General features: G+C 31.7%; 1 long non-coding RNA gene and 1 pseudogene across 5 annotated transcripts; one reads left to right on the plus strand and one right to left on the minus strand.

Annotated features, from left to right (window-relative positions):
- Nucleotides 1–465: 465 nt before the first annotated feature.
- Nucleotides 466–4315, minus strand: LOC114915698 (exocyst complex component SEC15A pseudogene; annotated as a pseudogene). Its single transcript, XR_014428741.1, has 2 exons — nt 4149–4315; nt 466–3424 (listed from the first exon to the last, which is right to left on the minus strand). The product of XR_014428741.1 is annotated as an exocyst complex component SEC15A pseudogene (transcript).
- A 1914-nt stretch (nt 4316–6229) lies between these two features.
- On the plus strand, nt 6230–9841 carry LOC109799079 (uncharacterized). Of its 4 annotated transcripts, none has more exons than XR_002239833.3 (6): nt 6230–6511; nt 8649–8743; nt 8816–8909; nt 9000–9101; nt 9204–9484; nt 9569–9841. It is a non-coding gene; the product is annotated as an uncharacterized LOC109799079 (long non-coding RNA). The 4 variants fall into 4 exon arrangements; XR_014428704.1 differs by lacking the exon at nt 6230–6511 and adding an exon at nt 6518–8564; XR_002239832.3 differs by lacking the exon at nt 6230–6511 and having other exon boundaries at nt 6518–8743.
- Nucleotides 9842–11304: the final 1463 nt, after the last annotated feature.

Raw genomic sequence — 11304 nt, forward strand, 5'->3', positions numbered from 1 at the left:
CTAAAGGACAAAAATATTATTTCTTTGACATTTTAAATATGAATGATTGATAGTGTAATACTTACATCTTCTAGGAGAGGGAAGTGTAATTTACATTAACATTAAGTTAAATGAATTAAATTGTATATTTTAACATCAAAAGAAAAGACAATGTAATATTTTTATCTTAGGGAAGAGTAGCGTAATTTAATTATAGACTAATGTTCTGTTTGTTATTATATTTGCTCATTTAAGTGGATAATATCCTATTAAGTACTTGATTTTAAGTAAATCTACACACCTAATCATTATAGGTACATATGTTTTGCTGACAGTATATATGCGTATGATATATGACTGTCATTTTTTTATAATATATTTTTTATATATATGAATGAAAAATATGCATTATAGTATGGTAATCCAACAAATAAAAGATTATTACTAACACTAAGCATAACATTTTCAATCTTCTGCTAACAATATTAGGCATTTGCCGGCAAGGAAAAAAGGTCAACAAAATTGTGAGTATATATTAAGAATAATACAATGCTATAAATAAAACAAACAATAAATTCCTTACCTTGGAGAAAAATAATTTTTGTAGATAATAGTGTCGTGCCAGTTTGAGTATAATTTGCAATAAGATACTTGATGGCCACCACCATTTGCGTAAGCTAGTTAGAAAATTGTAGGACATTGAAATGATAAAGCCTCAAGTAAAATAGATTAGCATGATCTGTCTTTGTATATGTAATCAGAGTTAGGATCCATCAACACGGTGCAGCAGCTGAATGATGTAGTGACAATGAAATCAAATGCAGATAATAAACCTCGGAACTTCTATATTCAAGTGGGAAAGAACATTTATATTTGTGTGAAACAGGCATGCTGGTATTCTAAAGAAACAACTTCAGACAGAAATATTTTTTATTATATAAAAATAAATCAGAGAAATACAGAAACACTATTAATTTGGAAGTTAAACATTCAAAATAGAATAACACTACAATTATACCCTAGTTGAAATGAAAGAATAGTTTTCCAAGTCTAGTCAATTGAAATCCTTAAGTCGCTTTTTGAGCATGTCCATTGATTTCTTTTTAGCAGTTTGCTTTGTATTTTTATTCGAAAGACTTCCAAAGATCCCATCTGCAGAATCCTTGAATTTATCACAAATGCTGCCTACCTTCTTATAATCCAACGCATAGTAATTTTTCTCTCTTATAACAGGATTCATGAAGTTCTCAGGCTGACTACTTGACAGAAGATTAATTAATTGTCGTGCTTCTATCAAACAGCTCTTAAAACTACCTTCCCTGTAAATTTCACCCAAGCCAGAAGTATAGAACCTCTCATGTGCAAAGTCCTCTAGCATCTTAAGGTCATTGTTTATATTCATAACTGCATTTGCATTAAACCTTTTGACAATATCACTAAGGAAAGCACCCACAATTATATTGGAAATATGCTCAAGTGCACCAGTTCCAACCTTGTACATAGCATCTAAGGGTAAAATTTGTTGGGCTGTGGACATAAGTGAATCAAGGTAAAAGATCACTTCATTTATGTACTCATTTCCATTTGGCTTTGGCTCCTCTGAAGTCCAGTTGATAATTTCTATAAGATTCATATATTCATCTAATTTTTTGTTTACCAAACTGAGCAAAGTAATATAAGCTGCATCCCTCGAAGTCTTCAGTAACACCTTTGCAGTTAAAGTAGCTTGGGGCTTCTCAACTGTTCGAACTGGGACACAGCTCAGTTGAGCTGCATGTCTAAGGAAATAATCACAAGCTCTTTCAAGAACAGCTATGTTTGCAGCAAGCTGCATGGCTTGAGACACACTGATATTTCCACTATTTATTGTATCAAGTAAAGTTTCATTTAATACTTCAATCAGGTACTTGTCCAAATACTTTCTCACAATATCAAAGAAACCAGTACGTACACCGTAAGACAAGTAATCAACAGAGCTTTTAATGAAGGATCTCACAATGCGACAAGCATCAGGCACCATGGAGGAGAATGGTGCAACATATGGAAAAGCAGGCATAATATCAGATGTTTGAATATTAAATGACAGAACATGATTCTCATAGTCAGTATCCTTTTTTATCACCATCTGCTCATATGAGTCGTTGCCAAGAACATCTTGAGTTTGGCTCCGACATTCTTCTAAAAGAAGTCTATGGTATTTGTCACAGCTATTATCAAGCACATCAAGAAGTTGACCAATGTCATATCCATATTGTCTAAGAGTAGACCCAAGAAGAGTAACATAATCCTTAACTAGGAGAAGATGGGTGGCAGAGTTCATATGGGAGAATTGCACGTCCAACATTGATGTTATTTTTGCCAAAGCAGTTTCCCACATAGTTTCAACCTGGTCAGGTACTAGTAGCCCACCACCAGTCCTCAGGACCTTATCCTCCACTATGAAGTACCCAACAATTTGAGCCAAAAATGTCTGATATGATTCAACAAAAGGTTGCGCCGAAGATATTTCCAAATCTGAATTCAATTGTAACAATCTATTCTTATAGTAATATTCATGAAACTGCTCTCGGATCCCCAGGCAACCATGAATATGACAAGCACGGTAAAGAGGCGTGAGATCAAACTTCATAGCAGAATCTTCATCTTCTTCAACCACCAAACTATAAGCTTGATCATCAACTCCAGAAATATTTAATTCCTCGGCCTTTCGCTTCCTTTCCAGCATTTCCTCATCCCTCTGACGAACTGATGCAGCCCGGCCAATTGCCGTTTGCCCAATTATTTTACAAGAACTTCGAATTTGGACCATCCATTCATTAACTTGACTACATACTTTCTTCTCAATGTGAGTTTTTATGGAAGGGATTTTTTTCTCTATCACCCTTTTGAGAGCCCTGGCAGGAATATTCTGCATGTAATTCTTCTCCAGCAAATCAATAGTTTTCAGAGCAGGATAAAACTGGCTTTCAGAAATGTGATCGTTGCACTTGACACAAAGCTCCAACACCTTCATACAGTTCTTTGACATTTTTACAGCTTCTGTCACATTCTTCTTGACTGTATAAGATTCTAGAAGCTCCTCAAGCTTGACAAGAATGATGCTGCCAACCTGCTGCAGCTTAAAATTATCACTTTGGAGTTCACTCTTGAGCTCTTCAGCATCAACTAACACACCACGAAGTTCATCAACCGCAAGGATGAATTCCTCATAGTGAGTCTTGCACATCTCCTCAATTTCAGCTTCCTTTTTCCTCACCACATAATTCAGCTGCCGTAGGAGCCCTTCGGGGCGCCCCATTTCAAAGGCATGCCTGACAAGAGGACTAATATCATCTCCATTGGCAACCAGAGTTTGTAGAACTAGGTCTTCTCCTTCATCAACACCATTCTCTACATCAGCTCTCCTTTTTGTTTTGACATCCATTGTCACTTGAATCTCTAGAATCTAAAAACATTTTGCTTGTTAGAAACCAAATGCCAACCCAAGATTAACACAAACTAGTTAGATTACAGTAATTCTTGTATGAACACTATGAATATAGACACAACCGGTTAATTTATATTAAAACAATAATAAAAGAAAAAGCCAAAGGATGTAAAATCCCTCCCTCTACTATTCTATATATAAAAATCCAAAATTTACTGTAGAGGGTGTTGGGAAATGAGAATTCATAGAGACCAAACCAAAAAGGCTATTTGCTTACAAATCTACTCCTCTTTCGTGTTTTTTTTTTTAATTTTTTTATTTACAATAAAATTTTCTAATATTCCTTCTTGTCATCCATTTTTTTCCTTGTATCCCTTTAGTGATTACATTTATGTAATCTATCTCCTAATAGAGGAACTCTTCTATAATCTAAGAACCACTAGAAACAACAACCATGAACAAAGACAAAGTAAAGTGTAAGAAATCAAATTACGCAATCCTTTTTCGTGGCTTGGGAGTTACAAGGCTAAATTACTTCAACAAATCCAAATCTTTTAAAACTACATTCAAAACTAAACCCCTATACGTATATAATGTTTCAGTTCACATAAATGCATTTGTTAAATTGTTGTTAAATGATCAGAGATTCAGAATATTAAAACAACTTTTATAATAGAAATTATTGGAGAATTAAATTGACGATTTCAGTGAGAAGCGAAAATTGAAGGAGGAATTGGCGTACCTGACGGTGACGGGGAAAATCACAGGAGAACGTGAGAGAAGACGAGGCTGAGGTCTCGTTCTTCGTCACAGACACAGTCAGGTTTGGGTTTACGTGTTAGCATACGTAGTACTCTCTTTCTTTTCTTTTCATGCATGCCATGCCACTGATCCATTCCTAGGTTATAATTTAATGCTTTAAACATACCCTTATAATATACGATTTTGGTTTATGTAAAATTATTTCTTTTAAAATTTTCTACTAAAATTTTATTTTTTAATTTTGATCTTTAGTTCTTTTAATATATTAACTTTTTTATTTTACTTTATAATACTTTGCTCATTTTAAATTAACCTCTTTGAAAAATAATTAATATAGAGATTAAAAATAAATTATTAGAATATTCATCGACTAAAAACAGCTATGAGAAATAAAATAAAATAACGTGAGATAAAATAAAGGAGAAAATTTTCATTAAAACCAAAATCGAATACGCGAGAATAAAAATATATTTAAATTTAATTTAATTAAGTTCTAACTTTTTTTAATAAAGAGGTATAATTTCTTTCTACTGAAAAGTGATATCTCATATAACATCCATTTTTCATAAAATAAATAATATAATTAAATTTTAAAAATAATTACAAGAGTTTTATTAGTATAAGGGGAGCTTGAAAATAATAATTATAAGGTATGTTTTATAATTGGTTGTATTTATTTAATTAAGAAAAAAAATAAACTTTTCACTTTGAGTAAGTCTCTTTAAGTCTCTTTAACTCCAGAGTTTTGTGGTTTGGTTAGGAGGTTTTTATCGAGGAGTTACACTTTTGCTCTAAACGTAAAAAATTGACAGAGGGGGTCTCAAGTCTGATGGAGGAAACCACCAACCACCTTGAAGGCCCCTTACTAATGTCGGACTTCTATCGAGATAAAGAGGAAGTGAGATATCTTGCTAATAGGTGTGGAATAATCATGAGCAGTAGAATTGACCTTCACTCTCATTTGTTTGCTTCATTGTGAACGAGACCATGAAAGTTCCCTAGATTATTATGTTTCAAGAGGTAATTATTTGTTTGAATTCAAATGTTGATACTTGATGCAACACTCTGTTTTTCATAAAATGTAATATAAGTGTTTTATTAATAATTTTAGCATTTTTTATTATTAATAAGAGTTATTTAATATTTATTTAATTATTTTATATATTTTGAAATATAATAAAGTATTTTATTAAAGGTTTTATTTAATTAATTAAGAGGGAAGAGAATTAGTAACTAATGTTAAATATTTTAACTAGAGGAGGGTTAAGGGAAGGTTAAATTTTAAAAGGTGGGTTTCTAATTAGCTTTTATGTTTTCTTATTTTCACATATGGGCTTATGCTCCAGAGCTCAAAGAACTTGAAAGAAAAGGAAACCACCTCAAAGTTGGAAGACCATCATCTAGTGCTTATTAAGGAAAGAAAGAGTGGGAAACCTTGCAATGAGTGCGTGATTCTATGTTAGGCAGTAGGATTGACCCCAATCCTATTTACGTTGTATGCCTATGTATGAGAAAATTTTCCCAAATTAATGCATTTGCTTTGTGTATTGTTCTTCTTACACGTTGCTAATACATGAATTGTTTGAATGTATGATCAAATGTATATTGTATGATTTGAGGTTCCTATGCGAAACCCTAAAGAAACTTGTTGTGATAGTTTTTGAAGATATTGATTGATATGCAGAGATGACAAAATGGATTTAGACCTTATGGGCACCTACAAAAATACCATTATGCGGGACGAGTATAGGGATGGATAAAGGACAAATATAGACTCGAAAAATTTAATGGCTGCAAGTGCAAGTACGGTTACTATGGTACCCAACCTACCTCTCTCTATAGTTATATATATATATATACATATATATATATATATAATTACTTAATAATTAATTATTTATTTATATATATATAAATATTAATTAATATAATTATATTACTATTATTTTAGATTTAAGATACAAGTTGAAGTTGTTGGAGTACATTTTCACTGCACCAAAAAAAAGGAATAACTTCACAAATTTTGCGGCAGTTTTAAAGAACCACCCTCGTTTTTTTATTTAGTCCAACACTATAACGGTTTTAACCAACAGACGCAATTTTCACGTTTTCTCCGGCAGTTAATATAGAACCGCCGCCGGTAAGTTAAAATTTTGATGTTTAGTGAAATGTTCCCTCCCCTCTCATCAGAAATCTAAACCTAAGAAACTTACTCCCTTTCTCTCCTCGCTCCATTCTTCTTCTTCTCCCTCGCAAAGTCACGCCTCTACCCTGCTGCTCCAAACGTTGCTCACGACCACCGGTTCACGGGCTCACAACCTCTGCTTTCCTCTACCTCGTTTGGTGAGTTACAAACTTGCCCACTACTTCTCAATTTTTTGATCAATTATAGTGGCATTTGTGTCATGCTTGACTTGTAATTGGAACGCACCCGAGGGGAGGGAAAACGAAAAGCTTACATTGTAGGAATTCCTATACCTGCTTTCCCTATTTAACCAAGCAGGCATACTCTTCTCCTGATTTTAGATTATCAATTTTTATTCCTTTTCAATTAGTCTTATTGTTATTCAACAATTTTTAAAGAGAGTGGTGTCAGATAAATATTTATGCATTGTGTTGATGTTGAGCTCCTTTATAGATGTATACTATATAATCTATATCAGTGATTAAGAGTTTGTTTGCTTACACTTTTTTTTTCTCATGAAAGCGTTTCTTTTTAATAAAATAAGCACTTTTTTAAATGTATTTTTCTATATATATTTTTTTAAATAAGTAGTAAGCAACTCCTATCTTCTTCTTAAAGAATTGCTTTGTTTTATTCTTAAACATTTTTAGAAACACATATTTTTAAATTTAAACAAACAAACACTAAATGTTGTTCTTATTCTATTACATTATGATGGTCCGCATTTGCAACTTTTTGTACGATATTCTCATTTTCTCTTTTTGATGCACTCTAATAGCTGGGATCATGGTTGATGGTTGAGACATATTACTATACAGAAAAACCAATATTTGGTTATATAATTTTGTTACATGCAATTTACATTTTAACATTAGGTACCAAAAAGCATAGGTAGAGTAATAAAACTATTAGATGAGAATTTCTCCACCATGCGGTTATGGCATGTGGCATGTGGTCAACTACTCTCAACTATTTATGCATTGTATTTTGTTGAAGTCCTTCCTGGATGTATACCACTTTATTATAATCTATAGAAAGTTTGGTTAATTGTTGTCTTCTTCTATTGTTTTATGAGTAAGATTTGCATTTGCAACTTTTTATAAGATGTTTCATTTTCTCTTTTTGATGCATCCGTGATGGTCTAATCAGGCTTAATAATTGCGACTTGCAAGGCATATTACAGAACATATGGACTAATATTTAATTACGTAGTTTTTATCATCACTTGCAGGTTAAATTTGAACATGTGCAAAAAATCATAGATAGTTTGTTGGTGATTTAATGACATTTAGTTACAAATATGCATCCTCTTAGTTAAAAATTATGGAAAACTGATTTTTTATTTTTCAATAATTTAGAAGATGATGTGTTCGGTCTTGGCAATTATTTTTTTTGTTTGCTCTATATAGTTATTTAGAACCTTGTTACAAGGTTCTTATGAAATTGATACTTTGAGAAAAAGTACTTCATTTCAAATCTAAATTAGGAGCCCTATAGAGTGATTGATTATTTGATTTTGTGTACAACAGTTGTTGAAATATTACCTTACATTTCAGAGTCTCTTATTAATATCTATTCTGTTACTCAACTGTTCAATGGACAATTGCATGTTTTTTGGTGAGTTAGACTTCATAGTTCTTAGAAATAGGGCAGCTTGATTAGTTTCTTTTGAGGTATTTATATGTGGAATATTTGGAATTCAATTTGCAATTAGAATGGATTTGGCTGGCTCTGATCTTAATAGTGACAGCCATAAAATATGCTGAAAAATGCATATAAGACGGAGTATCATTGACTAAAAAATGGCCAGCTACATTTTGTTTCGTACTGTTGCTGGTCCAGAATGCATAGAAATTTGTTGTTTATGGCTGTAGAAAAAGATCACAGAGCAAAGTAGAACAAAAATTATTTTTTTGATTGGATTGTGTCTTGTTGATTGTGAAAATCAACCACTATAATCTCAAGGTGTTTTGGAAGTATTTAAATCTAAAAGCTAAAGATATTAGCACTTATTTGTGGCTTTCAATGACTTTTTCTTGTTTGATGTGATGCCAAAGACATTGCCCACTACAAATCTATCTTGTTTTGGCTTCATGTGGATGGAGATTGTTCTAAAAAAACAATTAGGAAACCTGGTATTGGGAGATTTCCAGCAACAAAGTTTAGCTTGGTTTTTGGTTGATATATAAAAGCTCAAAGTTTCCAGCAACAGTTAGAAAAACTTTTTCTCCCTACTTAACTATTGTTTCTTGCTAGCTAGCCAATTCTCATGTATGTGAGGGACACTCGATGTAGGTTATTTCAAAAAAATTATAGTTGGGAGATTTCTGTGGAAGAAAACTGTCAGATGCACCCACCAGAGATTGACTTTTAAGTTTGGTAAACAAATGGTAATATGTTTTTATATTTCATTGGTTATAAGTTTGGTTACATATGTTGACTTTTAATTTTGTTAAATGTAGGACATATCTGATAAAAATGCAGCAAACCGTGAAAAGTTATTGATCCCTCATACTCTAGGATCAAAGACATTAGCAAGAAAAAAGGGATGAGTTGGTATGTAAAGTTCATTTAGTATATTTTGTTTAAAGAAACTAAAAATAAAATTGTTTGTATAATTACTTTTGGTATGGTGCAAAATGTTAGGAAGTGCAATATGGACGACATTATAATAGAGGAGATATGTATCCTATTGCTCATAAAAAGAAGGATGGATCATTTGTGAGCGAAAATGCTACACAAAAATATGTGAGTACAATATATTATTTGTAATTTTCAATTACAATTTGCTATTCACTTATATAAGTAATATCTTTTACTATTTATCTATGTATTCAACATTATATGTAGGAACAATTGCATAATGAAATTCAGGAGTCTTCTTCTGAGAATGAGGCATTCTTGAAAGTATTTGGAAAGGAGCATCCCGGATATGTCTGAGGCATGGGACTTGGGGTTACTCCGACTCAAATCATTGGATCATATTCTTCCTCTACGAGGTCTGGATCTTCATCAGATGCGGCCACGATAGCACAATTGCGATCTGAAGTTGAAGCGCTTAAGGCACGAGTTGGTGAAGTTGATGTTTTGAAGAATTAGCTTTCCTTATGCAAATTGTTAAAGGAAATCAGGTATAAAATGAAGCCTTTAAAAAATTGTAAATTTTATTGTCCAAGTAAAAGTTCAAATCTAATTTGTGATTATTTTAATTTCAGGCAGCTGAATTGGAATCTCCAGCAAATTTGAGACGTTCTTCTAAGTCTAGCCATGTTCCTGAAGACAATGGAGGATCATCATGAGGGAATATTTAGAGATTTGCTTCATTTTTAGTTTGTTGGGAGCTTTTAGGACCATCTTTATATTTTCGTTGTTTTTATGTACCTAAGTTTCGTAAACTTAAAGACCATTTTTATGTTTGAGATGCAAATCTATTATGTATTAAATTTCGATTTAATATCTTTAGTTAATGAACGAAATTTTTATTTGCATTATTTGTATTAATTTATCTTTATCACATATGTTTGAGATGAGAATTTAAACAAATAGGTTGAAAAATGTAATTATAAAATCATGCAATTAAACGTGAACTAAATTACGACGGTTGCAAACTAGTGCAAAATTTTTATACAAAAATTTATGTTTACATTTGAGGCGGTTTAAAACCGCCGCTAATTTCTAAGTAGTTTCAGTTTCCAAAATAGCGACAGTTTTATAACCGCCGCAATTATAAAATGTGTTGTGGCTGTTTGTGTGGCTGTTTAAAAAACTGCTGCGAAATGTAGTCTTGACGCACAAGATTGCGGTGGTTCGTAAACTGTCACAATCTAAATTTGTGGCAGTCAAAACCGCCGTCGCTCTTACTAAAAAATCGCCGCAAAAAAACTACTTTCTTGTAGTGTTTTCCCAAACTTTGTGGTAGTCCATCTTTAATTGGAATTAATAATATCAAGAAATTATGTTACTCGTTATTTGAAAAGTATCAGACTAAAGCTAAGAGAATAGTGAAAATTTTAACTTCACAAGTAAATGTCAATGAGTCAAACTTGGATAATCTAAATATTAACAATTTTCTTAGTGATTATGACTCATTTGTGAATGATGCAATTGAAACACTAACAAATTCTGAAATAGAGCTCTACTTAAAAGAAAAAGTTTTGCCAAGGAGTGCTACTTTTAGTATTCTTGGATGGTGGAAAACAAATGGGATCAAGTATCCAATTTTGCAAAAAAATTACTAAGGATGTTTCAACAATCCCAATTTTAATCGTAGCTTCAAAATATGCATTTAGCATATGAGGTAGATTTTTGAGTCTTCATCGTTCTAGGCTCCATGAATTTACTTTAAAGGCACTTATATGTGCACAAAGTTGGTTGAAACATAAACAAGGTAATAAATAATTAAACTTTATTTATTTAATAAAACTTGTTTTATTTTTTATTGTTGATTTTAATTATTCATTTAAATTGTCTAACAATTCATTTTCTTGTCATGTAGTTTCTATTGGTCTTATTGGACTAAAACAATATATAGATTTGGAAGACAAACATTTGAAAAAATATGGAGAAGTTGATTCCGATGATGGGGTCAAATGTCTACATATTTGTCTTTTGAAATTTATAGTATATGATTTAATATATAATTTTAATCGAACTAATTTTTATAAAATTTTTTTAACAGGTCTTGAAAAATATTGTTAACACATGATCCTGATGCTGGAAGTTTAATTATAATTTTTATTATGTTAATTTTTTAAAAGTTTACTTACAAGAATTGGATGTTCTAAAATTTTTATGTATAAGCATTGTTACTAGATTTTTGTAATGTTAAAGACCTGACAAATTAATATTATGTTTGCTTGTGTGAAATGTTATCTCTTTATTGATTTATTTACTTTATACATAAGTAAAACGCAGGTTGTGGGTGTGGGTAGGGGTACACAGGTACCCAGTA

The sequence above is a fragment of the Cajanus cajan genome, chromosome 8, assembly GCF_000230855.2.
Source record: "Cajanus cajan strain Asha chromosome 8, NIPB_CcT2T_4, whole genome shotgun sequence".
NCBI classification, from domain to species: domain Eukaryota; kingdom Viridiplantae; phylum Streptophyta; class Magnoliopsida; order Fabales; family Fabaceae; genus Cajanus; species Cajanus cajan.